This window comes from Littorina saxatilis, unplaced genomic scaffold (genome assembly GCF_037325665.1).
Source record: "Littorina saxatilis isolate snail1 unplaced genomic scaffold, US_GU_Lsax_2.0 scaffold_1302, whole genome shotgun sequence".
NCBI classification, from domain to species: Eukaryota; Metazoa; Mollusca; class Gastropoda; order Littorinimorpha; family Littorinidae; genus Littorina; species Littorina saxatilis.
In genome coordinates, this window is record NW_027128549.1 from 15,001 (window position 1) to 31,724 (window position 16,724).

General features: G+C 40.8%; 1 long non-coding RNA gene across 1 annotated transcript; it reads right to left on the reverse strand.

Annotated features, from left to right (window-relative positions):
- Nucleotides 1–6,957: 6,957 nt before the first annotated feature.
- LOC138956904 (uncharacterized) lies at nt 6,958–15,214 on the reverse strand. The gene is made up of 5 exons (XR_011452861.1): nt 14,779–15,214; nt 12,876–14,272; nt 11,037–11,258; nt 10,355–10,503; nt 6,958–8,970 (listed from the first exon to the last, which is right to left on the reverse strand). It is a non-coding gene; the product is annotated as an uncharacterized lncRNA (long non-coding RNA).
- Nucleotides 15,215–16,724: the final 1,510 nt, after the last annotated feature.

Genomic DNA, 16,724 nt, shown 5'->3' on the forward strand with positions numbered 1-16,724 from the left:
TACTTGACTATCTGGATCACCTTTCGGTTCACATAATTATTTTTAGAGGGATCACGTCACCACCGCTGAAATAAGGCTACCCTCAAAATTGACGGGACAATGCGTCTGACGAGTGTAAACACTTTTTCCGCATCACTGCGTACCATCTAAACGAATAACTGTAGTCGGTTGTTGGAAACTAATTTCCCTATCGTAAAAATAGGTCTAAAAAAAATACGACGATGTGAGACTATCACGCAATCGCATATCTGATACTATCTGCAGTTTTCTTGCTAAGTCTATATAGATAGGACGAACCTCTCGCGTCAGAAAAATCAGATGTCTGAAATTTACTGGTGAATGTGTTGCTTGAATTTCTTGTTTTACTGTGTGTTACTTATTTATTATCGTTTGCTTTGTTCAAAGGGCCCTGTGAGGGTAGCTGATTATTTTGTTATACCTCCATTAAGTCTGTGGAATGAAATTTTGTTGAAAGGTAAATCCAAATGCCGTTTGAGCATTTCACAGAGATTTCAGTCTAGAGAGGAACCGTGTCTTGGTGAGCATTGGCGTGAATTCAATTCAAATCAAATCAAATCAAATCAAATTAACTTTATTATCGCACATGGATAAATTGCAGTGGTGGTTCATGTAAAATAAGGACAAACGAAAGACTTCAACATTAATATTATATCTAAATATATGTACATTGTTCTTAACTAAAACACCTCTCTGCATACAAATCTCTCGCTGTTAAGATTTAAAACAGATATGTAAAATATTCAAACACACATAATGCCATTCAATTCCGTTTAAAAATCACAAACTACCACATCGGAAACATGCCGTTAAGATGTAAAAGATTCATTATCACCAACACAGTCATTGGATCCCTCAAAAACAACAGGGGAACTTCCCCCTCATATAATCCAAACCAAAAAACAGCAGCATCGGAATCACAAACTGTTTGCTTAAGAGCGTAATGGACAATGGAATAAAACTCTTACTAGCCCTGGAACCGTCGACGCGATGGCAGTCGTTCATAGTACTGGGCCACTGTGCTTTGTCATTTGCAATCATTCCAGCCTTTCGCATATATCGAAACGAGTGTCAACCAGACGGAAAACTTAAACAAGTCGCGTAAGGCGAAAATACAATATTTAGTCAAGTAGCTGCCATTTTTCAGCAAGACCGTATACTCGTAGCATCGTCAGTCCACCGCTCATGGCAAAGGCAGTGAAATTGACAAGAAGAGCGGGGTAGTAGTTGCGCTAAGAAGGATAGCACGCTTTTCTGTACCTCTCTTTGTTTTAACTTTCTGAGCGTGTTTTTAATCCAAACATATCATATCTATATGTTTTTGGAATCAGGAACCGACAAGGAATAAGATGAAAGTGTTTTTAAATTGATTTGGACAATTTAATGTTGATAATAATTTTTATATATTTAATTTTCAGAGCTTGTTTTTAATCCAAATATAACATATTTATATGTTTTTGGAATCAGCAAATGATGGAGAATAAGATAAACGTAAATTTGGATCGTTTTATAAATTTTTATTTTTTTTTACAATTTTCAGATTTGTAATGACCAAAGTCATTAATTAATTTTTAAGCCACCAAGCTGAAATGCAATACCGAACCCCGGGCTTCGTCGAAGATTACTTGACCAAAATTTCAACCAATTTGGTTGAAAAATGAGGGCGTGACAGTGCCGCCTCAACTTTCACGAAAAGCCGGATATGACGTCATCAAAGACATTTATCAAAAAAATGAAAAAAACGTTCGGGGATTTCATACCCAGGAACTCTCATGTCAAATTTCATAAAGATCGGTCCAGTAGTTTAGTCTGAATCGCTCTACACACACACACACACACACACACACACGCACACACGCACACACACACGCACATACACCACGACCCTCGTTTCGATTCCCCCTCGATGTTAAAATATTTAGTCAAAACTTGACTAAATATAAAAAAAAGAGAAAAAAGAACAAAAACGGACAGTCATTCCTCGTTTTCCTCGTGAATATCAAACCGAGTAAGGGACCTAAATCATTCACTGCTGCGATAGCACACTGACAGACCCTTCGAAGTTGCAATACAGCTTTGGGACAAGCGGCAAAGACACAAGACACCAGTTTGAAGAAATACAAATCACCAGTGTCTTTTCTCCCCATTCATGTTCAAGAAAAGGTACTATAAAGACAACTAAACATGTGTCTGCTTTGTTACGTTATCTTGCTGCCAAAAATACTCTAGAAAAAAAAGGTCCTCTTCTGTTATGTGCTGAGTTCAATATCGGGTGCCTTTGCCTCTGAACTTTCCTACATAAAATGTTTAGTTGTTCCCTTCCTAGCAGGAATTCTTTCCAGCGCAGTGGTTAGCAAACTGCAGTAAGAGTCGTTACGTCGTAGCAGACATGCTATCTGTGTCTCTGGTTGTAGGTACGAGTCATGCCAGTGCGGTATTTTTACACCCCCGGTATAGGGGTGTGTATAGGTTTCGGTCGATGTGTTTGTTTGTGTGTTTGTGTGTTTGTTTGTTTGTGGGTTTGTGTTCGCATATAGATCTCAAGAATGAACGGACCGATCGTCACCAAACTTGGTGAACAGGTTCTATACATTCCTGAGACGGTCCATACAAAAATTGGGACCAGTCAAACACACGGTTAGGGAGTTATTGGTGGATTAAGATTCTACAAGGACTTATAGAGGGACATATTAATGGTCAAAGGGAAATAACCTTCTCAGTTGGTGGCAGTGAGAATGGTAAGGACGGGGGTGTTTTTCCTACCTCGGAGGAATTTCTTGTTATCTTTATTTTTGTTTTTAACTTTTATTTCATTTCTCTACTCCTTTCTTTTGTTTTATTTTACTCTATTCATTTTCATTCCAAATCATTTTCGGTGATCAATTGCAATACTAAACAAAGCCCACAAGGCACTGACTAGTTTGGCATTGGTCACTGCGGAATTCGTTCGCCAACCACTAAAGCAACATGAATCACTGGACCCGAGGTCAGAAACAACATTAGTTAACATAATGCAGTATATCGGAAGCCCCTTTTAAGACCTTTAAAAATCTGAGAAGTTCAGGTCTTTTACACATGTGTTGCAACGTATTTGAAACGACGGTATTATTGTATTGTATATTGTATTATTGACACTCTAACCCAACAACTCTGTCATCTAGCTTCCATGTTTAGTCTTGTTCAGACTGTCGATTTCCCGACACACAACTCTGGTCATACTATTGATTTGATATTTCATATGGTTTCTGATAACCTTGTTCATTCGACTCATGCTTGTAATGATCTGAAGTCCGACCACACGTCTATTCTGTGCCACCTAGCGGCCAAGAAGCCACCTACAATGGTAAAAATGGAATCAATGCGATCCATTAACAGCATCAATATGAACGAGTTCGCTGTTGATGTTGCCGATGGTTTGACCCCCACTATGTCACTTCCGAACCTGAATCAACATCTTGGTAAGGTTCTGGACAAACATGCCCCTGTGCGTCAGCGTGAGGTGCGCCAGCGTAAGCCTACGCCGTGGTACAGCTCGGTCGCTGATCAGCTCAAGGAGCTGAAGCGTGAGCGTCGAAGGGCAGAACGTCGCTGGCGCTCCTCACCACTGACAATCAACATGCAGATGTATGATGCCGTGAAACAGAAGGTCACCGACCTTGTGCATAATGCTAAAACGTCATTTTATTCTGCTATGGTTTCTTCCAGTGCCACATGCAAACAGCTCTTCAACAATATGACCACACTGTTAGGCACGCGTAAAAAAGCCTCCTTGCCTACCGTCTTTGACGTTCAACAACTTCCGGCCCTTTTTAGTGACTACTTCAAGAACAAAATCCTTTCGATACGTGACAGCTTTTCGCATGTTGCAAACACACAAAGCGCATTTCCTACCGATCCGTTTCAAGGCACTCCCTTTTTAGCTTTCACCACTGTGTCTGAAGACGATGTCAAGAAGTTAATTCTAAAAACCGCCCCCAAGACGTGCGAACTTGACCCGATTCCAACCAAACTACTTATTCAAAACATCGACATCCTCCTCCCTACCATCACTACCATAGTGAACGAATCACTCTCTTCTGGCGTTGTCCCCACGGAATTCAAAACCGCTTTAGTAAAGCCACTGCTGAAGAAAGCTTCTCTCAATTCCAACGAGTTGAAAAACTATAGACCCGTCTCAAACCTTCCTTTTCTATCGAAAATTCTCGAAAAACTTGTTCTCCGACAGCTTGCCTCACATCTCTCATCCCACAACCTTCTTAGTGCCCACCAGTCAGCCTATCGACCACGGCACAGCACGGAAACGGCTCTTCTTCGTATTTTGAATGACCTTCTGACCGCTCTAGACCAGGACAAAACATCCGTCCTCTTGCTTTTAGATCTGTCTGCGGCTTTTGATACGATAGACCATGACATTCTCTTATATCGTCTAGAGCACTACTTTGGCATTAGCGAGATGGCTCTCTCTTGGATTCAAAATTATCTCTCAGACAGGAAACAGTTTGTTCTGATCGATGGCCAACAATCTGCTGAAACCTCTCTTGTGTTTGGTGTTCCCCAAGGTTCTGTGTTAGGCCCGGTGCTGTTCATTATGTACACAGCACCGCTGACAACTCTCATAGAGAATCATTGTGTGCTACACGAAATCTTCGCAGATGATACGCAGATCAATCATTCCGCATCACATGACAAGTACCCAGATTTGGTTCTGTCGCTACAGGAGTGTGTGAGAGATGTCGGGGCATGGATGGAAGAGAACAAACTCAAACTAAATGACGACAAAACTGAAGCCATGCGTTTTTCATACTCCACCCCTACCCATGCTAAGTCTATTTCAGAACTCCCACAGGCCATCTCTTTGAACAATATTGACATCAAGTTCTCGGATACATCCCGTGATCTCGGAGTCTTTTTTGACAAAGATCTTAGCATGAAACAGCATGTAGTCCAAACATGTAAAGCAGCGCGAATGGAGATCCGCCGTATAGGTTCCATTCGACAGTACCTTACCGAAGACGCAACCAAAAGACTAGTCTGTTCCGGCATACTCTCTAGATTAGACTACTGTAATGCACTGCTTGCTGAATGTCCCAAATCTGTCACCAAGCCCCTGCAACTAGTCCAGAACGCTTCCGCTAGACTCGTGTTTCGAACACCTATGAAACAAAGCGTCACGCCTCTACTCAAACAGCTACATTGGCTTCCAGTCGAACAAAGAATTAAATACAAGATCTGCTGCATATTCTATCAAATTGCCGCGGGCACGGCTCCACAGTACCTGTCCGATCTCGTGCAGAAAAACAATCCTGAAAGGGTTGTCCGCTCTGCCTCCCAAAATAAATTTGTCAAAGCTCCTAAGTATCAGAGGGACGATCATGGTGGCCGCTGTCTTTCAGTCGCAACTGATCATATCTGGAACAAACTCCCTTTGTCTCTACGTCTCAGTCCATCTCTGCCTTCTTTCAAAGCAAATCTCAAGACTCACCTCTTCAGAGAAGCATTCTATGATGATGTAGTTGTCGCGACCCTGTGAATGTGCACTTTCGGATGAACAATGTTTACTGTGTGTGTGTGTGTGTGTGTGTGTGTGTGTGTGTGTGTGTGTGTGTGTGTGTGTGTGTGGACATGTGTGTGTGTGTGTGTGTGTGGGTGTGTGTGTGTGTGTGTGTGTGCGCACATTATAATTGTTGTGTATACTGGGAGTTCGTTCCTGTAAGAGCCTCTGGATTTTTGTAACATTTATGTTTTGTTTTTGGTTTTTGTTGTAAAGTGTTTATGATTGTGTTCTATTCCGTCAATGGCGTCATTCTGGTAATGATGTTGTTATTGCTTTTGTAAAGCGCTTTGTGTGTTCGAAAGCGCTATAGAAATCACCATTATTATTATTATTATTGTTATTATATGCATTGGTGCCTGTGTTGAAAGGCGAATACCGTTGGGACCAGCCATGAGTGTTGAAACATTGTACGCGGGGTATCTTGACAGGCACATTTTAGAAGAAATGATAATGAAAGTGATAGAAAAAGGTGTTGTTTTCAAGCGAGGTGCCGGCAATCTGCATGGAAAAGTATACCTCTTTACACTGGGCGAAAAGTGGCGTTTTGTATCTTACAAAACTACTCAAAATCCCAACAAAACTTCAAGTTTCAATGGGTTTATCACATTTTGGTGTTCACGACAACGCCAGATTTTGATTGGATTTTGTTGAAGTTATCGCAGCGAAATTGCCTGGAATTTCAGCGCGTTTTGCGACGGTCAAAACATCATGTTAAACCATGTTACAGCATGTCTGTAACATGCAAAAATTCCAAGTTTTGATGGCATTAAAGCTTTGGTTTAACGCCAAGTAACATCATGTTATCGTAGACTTAACTTGCAAAACTGCTTGTTTTGGTGGTGTTACAGCTTGCTTGTAATGTGATTAACATCATGTTATCGTAGACTTAACTTGCAAAACTGCTTGTTTTGGTGGTGTTACAGCTTGCTTGTAATGTGATTAACATCATGTTATCGTAGACTTAACTTGCAAAACTGCTTGTTTTGGTGGTGTTACAGCTTGCTTGTAATGTGATTAACATCATGTTATTGCTGGTATAACATGCAAAACCCCATGTTATGTTGGTGTTAAAGCTTGCTCAAATGCCTATTAACTCCATGTTATGTTGGTGTTAAAGCTTGCTCAAATGCCTATTAACACCATTTTAGTTGGTGTAAGGCTTGATTATTAATTTAAAAAAACACCATGTTATGACGTTCACATAATTGTTTTCCACTGGATGGAATTTTGTGGAAAAGAAAGCATGTTGTTTGGGAATTGTGTGCGGGTTTCATGCTTGGATATTGCACTATGCTGACTTGTCACAGGTCAATTTACATTTAACAATATTAGTTTTCAAATGCATCATCCTTCACACATTATGTAAACATCTTTAACATTAACACTTTGGTTGTAAAATGATTGCACTTTATTCAAACAGGAAAAAAACAAAAATGCTGATTCACAATGTACAATAGCAAAGGACTATTTTGAGTGGAGACAGTGTTCATCCACACTATAGATGCCCTGTGAAAACATTGGCCATAGATATATGTGAATTACTTCCCTTGGGTATGAACATTTATGAATGATTAAATGGGTGAAAGAAGGCCACACAAAATGAAAATCAGTAAATAACAAAATCACTTCCCTTGTGAGTAAGAACAGTCATACCATGTTCCAACTTTTTGCTAAAAATTCGCCCACAATGTGACCTTCAAAGTTAACAAGAAGAGCAAACGCTCGATCGAGTCACTTTCGCAGTTCTGAATATTATATGAGGCATCAGATGGACAGGAAGAAATTGCTATTCACAACACAATGCATACCTGAAGCATACCTGTGACCTTGAAAAAGGTCAAAGGTCACCAAAGCAGACGTCAAAGTGTAGAGGTCACTGGGAGTCACGTTCACATAAAATTTGAGCCCGGTCACTTTTATAGTTTCCGAGAAAAGCCCAACGTTAAGTTGTGTGTTGCCGAACAGAAAAGGCTAGTTATCTCCCTTGTTTTTCTGATAACGTTCGTAAAAGGCTACAGATGTAAATACTTTGATGTAAAGAATAATCCTACAAAGTTTCAATCACATCCGATGAACTTTGTCAAAGATATAAAATGTCTAATTTTTCCTTTGACGCTGACCTGTGACCTTGAAAAAGGTAAAAGGTCAACGAAACCATCGTTAAAGTGTAGAGGTCATTGGAGGTCACGACTAAACAAAATATGAGCCCGATCGCTTTGATAGTTTCCGAGAAAAGTCCAACGTTAAGGTGGTGTCTACGGACGGCCGGCCGGACGGCCGGCCGGACAGACTAACACTGACCGATTACATAGAGTCACTTTTTCTCAAGTGACTCAAAAAGGGGTAACTGAACTTCATGTTTGGATGTCATGGAGTCATGGAGTCCAACATGAAGAAATGTATAAGAACACAAGAATGTATGAATGACAAAGAACAAATGTTTATTTTTGAATGTTTTATGTATGTTATTATTACGGACACAAAAGCTCAGCAATGCAATTTCTCTTTTAGAGATTAATGAAGTTATTGTATTGTATGTCAGTAAATTTTGAAAGCCCTAGATTCATAAACATCTGAAAACTGCTCAACGTCTTTGCATCACGGCACATTAATAAAAGTAAGAGTTAGTAAGACTGGCCTAACTGCTATGGTGAGCCAGTAATAACTCGTTGATGAAGAATTATTTGAATTCTGAATTTCGAACAAACAAATACAGTGTCCTTCCAAACCCCCTTTTCAGGCCTCCAAGAATAAAAAAATAAGCTGGTCTTAAAAAGGAGGAAATCTGCTTAATATGTAGGTAAATGTACAACAGGTTGTGAACAGAAAATCCAAAAATGTAAGGTCTGAAAAGCGGGGAAGTTTGAAAAGGGGGGAAGGGGGGGACATAAAATGTGACGATCATAACAACCATAATTTATCTAACAAAGTTCATTCTGAAATCTTCTTCAGCGTTTGATTATGGAGAGACTAAATCCTCAGTTCAGATGTGGTCTTAACTCCTTGTCTCCCAGGTACACACAGTCACTATGTACATTGCATCTGTTATCATTCGGCACATATCCGCATCCTGCTTAGACTGTTAGCTTCAGTCGCTTCCTGTAACGTTGATCTAACGCCAGGATTTTAGCCTGTTGATACAGTTTCTACAATTCTGAGTGACCTGCTGCAGCACAGCTGGTCTCGGCTTAAAAAATCTTGGTCAACATAGATGGGGTACAAAGTGTTAAAATAAAGCGTCCTTCCAAAGTTGATGACAGGTCCCCAGAGTATTCACAAAATTATATGGTACTGGAACTGGAAGCCTTGCACGGCGACGAAAAAGATGTCCACGCCTACATGAAGAAGCATCCTTCACGGCTTCAGCGGAAACAGTCGGCTGGGGATGAGGACAGCACCTATGTAAAAAATATAGACAAGAACAAAAATATATGTCAATGGGAAAACAAAGAAACAAGTAGAGAAGGACCTCCCCACCTTTACACAGTGAAAATGAAAAACACATGTGAATGTACTTATGTTTTAAATCTCCCCCCCCCCCCCCCCCCCCCCCAATTAAGACCAATTATCCAAGATATTTTTCAGTCCTCAAAGGAGAATTTCACTGTTCTCACGGAACCCTGTAGAAAACTGAGCTGTGCTAATATATTATATAACTGCAAACATCCCTCAAATTCAATATTGCAAGCCACTATACATTCCTCATAAAGGCACTTCATGCTCACGTGTGAAAACTAACATAAGTTTACAAGTGTGTATCTACTTATAATAATAATAATAATAATAATAATAACGGGCATTTATAAAGCGCCTTATCAGAAGTTCAAAGCGCGTGACAACAATACGTGTATAAAAAATTCATACAATCACTGTCAGATTCAAACAACACATCATGCACATCTCACATCCCCAGACTCTATGCCAAGGCCAAAAAAAAAAGAAGTCTGTTTACGGTATCCCGACCGACCCTATTTTTTTGCGCGACCCTAGACTTTTTTTTGGCATTTGGGAAAAAAAGAAAAAAAATCAAAATTTTAAAACAAAGTTTGTCAATGTTTTTTGGCAAAATAATTTGATGTTTTTTGGAGAAAAAAAAAATCCCGACCTACCGACCCTATTTTTTGGGCTGATGTTACCGTAAACAGACTATTTTTTTGTTTGGCCTAAGGAACTATCCGTAATGTTGTTGGAACAAGTGAGTTTTCAAATTGGACTTAAAAGATGAAATCATGTATGGAGAGTGACGTAATAGAAAGGGGAGTGAATTCCATAACTGAGGGCCATGATATGAAAACGTGCGGAAGCCATGAGCCTTGCGTTTAAAGCAACCTTGACGGAGAAGTCGAGCATCAGCAGAAGAATGAAGGGTGCGAGAGGGAGTGTAGAGGGAGACCAGTTACGAAAGATAGGCAGGTGCCGATTCAGAGAATGAGAGATGATCTTGTAGCAGAAGCAGGCAGCTTTATACCTAATACGTTGAGACACAGGAAGCCAGTGAAGTTCTTTCATGAGAGGAGTGCTGCAGAGTGTTGTACTTTTTGCAAGGGTTGGAGAGTGGAGTCAGGGCAGCCTAGGAGAAGGGATTTGCTGTAATCTAATCTACACAGAATGCAGGATGTAACGAGAGTTTTAGTGGCATCAACAGTCAGAAATGTTCTTGTGGAACCTATTCTTCTAGTTCTAATGTAGTACCTGTTTGTAGTGAACTCACCAGCAGGAGTATTGCATACATAATTACGCATTACTGAATTAAAGTAACTATTTTCAAAGCTTCTCGCTTACCTTGGAATAGTGTCAAGCAGCTTATGTTGTGTCTAGATCAGCAATCAGATCTTCACACTCAGCCTGCACTTGCTGAAAACTGGACATGCCTGTATCTCAATCAAGCTGTTGTTGCGGAGACAACGGAACCATGCTCAAGTCAGGTCCAACTGAAATAAAAGCATATTGTTAGCTGATAAATGATTTGATCAAGCAAAACCATGCGGTATTTTTTTAATAAAATATTTTGTATACCCCGCTAATGCAAAAATAATGTACTTATTTACTATTAGCATTAATTTTAGCTGGTCATTCAAACCAGAGCTTGTTCTAGAACTCCACAAGAACAACCATGGCAGTTGGCAATGGCACTGGCAGAATACAGATCAAAACAATATTAGTATTAGCCTCACCAAGGGTTGACTTCCCATCAAAATGAATGACGGACTGAGTCAAACTTCAGAGACATTACAATTTTTCACAACGATTTTTTCAGCAAACAGCCATGTTTACCTGTACAAATGTATCAGTGATATCACTATGAGTATGACAGTATGACAGTGTGGTAAGCTTACCGACGATTCGTTCAGTATAGTCTTTCTATGTAAGTAGTGGTCCAGTGAACGATACCTTCCGCCTGTGGTTCGAGACAGAGATTAAGTTGAAACTTAATTCGAGAAGCCAAACACTGACGAATACTTACGTATTTTGAGCAAAACCCACGCACGTCGACCACAAGTTGATGTCTGCTGGAGTGCGTAATCATAACGTAGAGGACAACAGTTTCACTTGGCTGGCTTCGGTTATTCCCTGTATCTGTTCCTTGCTGTTCTCCAAGAGACACCATGGTGCAGCAAGCTGAAGGGTGTCCTGTCGTATTTCCTCAAAGTTGTAGTAGGCAACCAGGAGGTGGGGGGCGACTGACCTGCAGCAGAATTCAAATCAATTAGTCAAGTCACTATGACATATCTTTATTGTTATCGCCACACGACGGGCGCTGTGGCGGGGTGGTAAGACGTCGGCCTCGTAATCGGAAGGTCGAGGGTTCGAATCCCGGCCGCCTGGTGGGTTAAGAGTGGAGATTTTTCCGATCTCCCAGGTCAACTTGTGTGCAGACCTGCTAGTGACTTATCCCCCTTCGTGTGTACAGTAGTCCCTTCCATTTCCGGCCCTTTCGTGGGCGTGAACCTACCCGGAGCGGCCAGCTTTCCCATGACTAATGAGTTTTCCTTCTATAATTGACTCTTAATGGCCGTTAACCTGTCTGACGCGGTCAACGGTCACTGATTTTTGCCCTAAGGTGCCCCTCTTACTCGACAGGAGCGGCCACTTAACGGCCACTTGTCACTTTCGCGGGTGAGCGCCTGTGGTGTGTGTGTGTGTGTGTGTGTGTGTGTGTGTGTGTGTGTGTGTGTGTTGTGTGCACAGACGGCACAGCACGAGCAGACGACATGAATACTTACGCATGCGCAAACTGTAAATACAGACATGCGCATACATGTACATTTACGGCAGTCACTTCCGGATCGATCACAGCTGATGTGAGTTTGAAACACTTGTTTATCTGACACTCAAATACATATATAATAATCCAAACAACACACATAGAAACATACGAAACAATAGCTTAGCCAGGACGATCGAGTTAAACACGCAAATAATTAAGATGTATAAACGAAAGCAAAACTAACAGAGACAATGAATCGGCGGCTCGTGGATGATCGCTTTCTTTTCTTCATGAAAACTTGATCGTGTTTTGGTTTTTTTTTTGGAGGAGGAGGGGGCCTGTAATGAACGGCCACCTGATATTTGCGGTCACCTTTGCAATGACTAATGGGTGACCGGATATGGCAGGTACTACTGTACACGCAACCACAAGACCAAGTGCGCATGGAAAAGATCCTGTAATCCATGTCAGAGTTCGGTGGGTTATGGAAACACGAAAATACCCACCATGCTTCCTCCGAAAGCGGCGTGTGGCTGCCTAAATGGCGGGGTAAAAACGGTCATACACGTAAAAACACGAGTGTACATGGGAGTTTCAGCCCACGAACGCAGAAGAAGAAGTTATCGCCACACCAACCCTAAATTTTTCCTACCATACTGTACTATTTGTTATCCGAGAGAGAAAAAATCCATGTTGCAGACTCAACTGGAAAAATTCCCTTCTCCATCATCTAGTGGACAGAGCTCACATGATTTCAAACAAATCTTTTTTTAAAGTCACATACTTTGTGCGACAGTGTTAGTTTACTGTAACTGTAATTTATAAATAGCAAATTAAAAAATATCACTTATCAGATAATCAGCTAAATGCCTGGCAGATGACCCTCATTCAAAGTGAGTCGTGGCTAAACCATGAAACTAGAAAAACAGGTTATAATATATAACTATAAATCTCACACTGACAGCGGACAGAAACTGAGAAAACACCCAGTATACATGTACCGGTACTCACAAAAGAGTTACAAGTAGCATATTATCACTATCAGTATCACTAATAGCATACTATACTGGGCAAATAACAGCAATTTTTACTCACTGGGGGTTTCCTGGCTGGAGTCTTTGGTGTTTCTGTTAGGCGCGTTTGATCGATCTGCGCGATCGCACTGCGCGTTTGGTGGATCGATCAAACGCGCACACATCGATCGATGTGTGCGCGTTTGATCGATGCAAAGAATACAATACAAGAATCGTTAAAACGCGCAGCTCTTATACTTGCGCATTTGGACGATCTGTCACAAAGTAAGTCCCTACCACACACAAACGTCGCACGCCGGAAGTGAAAAGTTTCAAATACAGGAATGTTCCGAAATATACCCCGACAACGTTTTTGATTACAATTCAGCTATTTTTTCTTTTTTTTTTTATTACTGCTGAGCTCTATTCACATAGGCTCAAGTTAGTTTTATTGCTTCAGTCTCTCTTCATTCGTTTAACTCATACATGATGGAGAGGTTTAGGCACACACTGCGGCAAGTGGAGGCAGATATATGCATCAGCCATGTGTCCCAAATCAATCTTGATGTCAAGCGAAAAGTTCAATACGATTGTGAACCACCTAAGAGACAAACACACACACACACACACACACACACACACACACACACACACACACACACACTGCACACATGCACTTACATACACCCAGACACATACACATACACACCCGCGCACATACACACACATGCACAACCTTACACACACAAACACACACACACGGGCGGGGATGTAGCTCAGTCAGTCGGTAGCGCGCTGGATTTGTATCCAGTTGGTCGCTGTCAGCGTGAGTTCGTCCCCACGTTCGGCGAGAGATTTATTTCTCCGAGTCAACTTTGTGTGCAGACTCCCGCCTCGGTGTCCGAACACCCCCGTGTGTACACGGCAAGCACAAGACCAAGTGCGCACGATGACTGCCTAAATGAGAGAGAGAGAGACAGAAAGAGAGAGAGAGAGAGAGAGAGAGAGACAGAGAGAGAGAGAGAGAGAGAGAGAGAGAGAGAGAGAGAGAGAGAGAGAGAGAGAGAGACGCACGCGGGCCAAGGAAGAGAGAGAAAGAGATACAGGGACAGGGACAAACATACTGAAAGTAGCTGAAGTATATATGGGTTCATCGACAGAGAGAGAGAGAGAAAGAGAAAGACCTATTTCCGGTCATAACTTCCGGTCATTGCCAGCAGACGTGTGTGTGCGTAGTACGATGGTGATTTGTGAGACGGATCGTCCAAATGCGCAAGTATATAAGAGCTGCGCGTTTTAACGATTCTTGTATTCTTTGTATCGATCAAACGCGCACACATCGATCGATGTGTGCGCGTTTGATCGATCCACCAAACGCGCAGCGCGATCGCGCAGATCGATCAAACGCGCCTAACATTTCTACTGACTTCTGTAGCACATGGTTGGTTGGCAGACTTCCTGGAATGAGTGCTCGCTTGCCTGTAGGCCCAGCAAAAAAACATGCAAAGAAAATGTTCAAAATGCTGAGTCGAAATTATAAGTTAAATTAACTAAACAGACCTATACATTTAGATCTATTGAAATAAAAACAAGAATTAGTAAAACACACTACTGCAAATCTGTCAAGAATGAACAAGACTGACTCAGTGACCGAGTAAAACAACAAAAGAAATCTAAGTTCTAACCCAGAAGTTTACTAGAATATATTCAAAAACACATTATCACAAGAACAAAGAGTGGTTTTTCCCCATTACCTAATAATTATAGCTCAGAATTACGCCTTTGTCAATGTATGATTCAGAATACGATTGTGTTATTTTTTGTCTGCGAGCTGTAAAAGTACTAGTTACTACAAGTACTAAGCCTCATACTGATTGATTGATACTACTAGAGCTTCGTCACTTGAAGCATTACAAGCAAAACAACACAGCACAGACAATCAGATGAAAGCTTATTTTCGCTATATTACTAGTTTTTTTACGTACCGTATTTGAAGCATGTTTCTTTGAAATGTCGGGAACATCCTCGCATTCTTCGGGTTGAAAAGCTTGTCAGCACGGTTGATTTTGTGGAAGAGCAGCTCTCCATTCGGCATCCGCTTTTCCGTTTGGTATACCATGGAAAGTTATAAGCGTTGAAGATCTTAGTGAGCTCACGCTGCATCCAGGCATACAAACAATTTGCACCGGGCATCTTGAAATCATGGTTCACTTCTCTGGCATCATCGAAAAATGGCGAAACGGAAGTGACTTTTTTCGGAATGCAGCTTTCTTCCGGTTGTCAGCACTTACCGCGAGCGCAGCGAGTTGGCGATTGATCCAGTCAATACACAACTATGCGCCGGCATAGACCACTGATCTAACAAGAAAAATGTTCATTCAAAATGAACAGCGTCGATGCAATGTCCACCAAAGATTTATTTTGGGAAGTGTTTAAAGGTTAGGGTCAAAAGTTAATGAATTGCATGTTGTGCTGGATATAGGCCTATATAAATTGTTTATTTCAGTCAATGCTTGCCATAATTGATCAAACAGCCACAAGAAAAAAAAACTTTTTAATTAAAAAATAGAGCTTGTTTGAAACAGGTAGAAAGGAAGCAGAGTTGATATTGCAATATCTGTACGTGGGAATGTGGTGAAAAAAGTGCTAAAAGTAGTAAGTCAGTCTCAGATCCATTTCAAATATTTATTGCAGAAAAACAAAATACAAATTACAAAAAAACACAGAACCATTACCAGGTGTCCTAGGAATGTTTTGAAAACAATAGTTTTAATTTTACACTGTAAATACAGGAATCAGAATTAAACACCTCAAACTGATTGGCACATGCATAATGAATCACCTGGAATTGCAACAGGGAGATACTGAAGTAATTGGAAACAAACATCTGAAATTGACAGAGAAACAATTGAAAATATAGTACCAGTTGACATGAGCGTACAATATTTTAATGGAAGTGCAATTTTAGCACGAAGCATCCGCACGAGGATGCACTAACACTGAATTACATAGTGCCACAAAATGTGTACGGACATTTCACAACCGTGCATTATTAGCACAGAACACATACATGGGGCGCACAAAACATTATTGTGACAATAATTTACACGAAACATTTCACATAAGTACATTTTTATGCATGGTGCATCTACTACAGGAGGGTGCTCCAACAATGATGCATAGTGCCAACATTTAGCGCAAACTTTTCACAACAGTGCATTATTACCACAAAGCGCATACAGCGATTATATAGTAGCAAGTTGCACTAAACATTTGAACAAAATGCATTTTGTTCAAATGTTAACAGCACAGCACCAAGTTTTGCATAAGTGCACAACAGCACTGACCATTTCACAAAAGTGCATAACAGATGTGACAATTTTACAAAAGTGCATTGACCATTTCAGGCAGATGGCTAACATGCAGATTTCGCTTTTGTCTGTCTTTCTTTGAAAAGTAGGCATGTTCAAGATCGATGAAGTCATGAGCAATTGGGTTAGATGACAGAAAAGATTCAAAAACGTCAGATTCAGTTAGATGACAGAAAAGATTCAAAAACGTCAGATTCAGTGTTTTGGGCACTGTTGAACAGGAACATTCTCTCCTGTTCAACAAATGTGGGTTCAATTCAAAAGCAACATTGTCACAGATAGGCTAGTGTTACATTTCTGTAAAGTTTCAAAAACATCTTCCATGTTTTGGTTACTGTTGAACAGAGGCATATTTTCCTGTTCAAAAAAGTCTGACACAAATTTTCGTAGTTGTGGGTTAAGGTTCGATCTATACCGTCATTCAAACGAGTCGTAGAACCGTCATTGTCACAGATAGTGTTACATTTCTGTTTTACATTCAAACGAGTCGTTGAAGTAGTAGTACATTTGCGTTTGGTTGTTTTTTCTTTTAGATTCCTGTCACTCATACTAGCAGTATT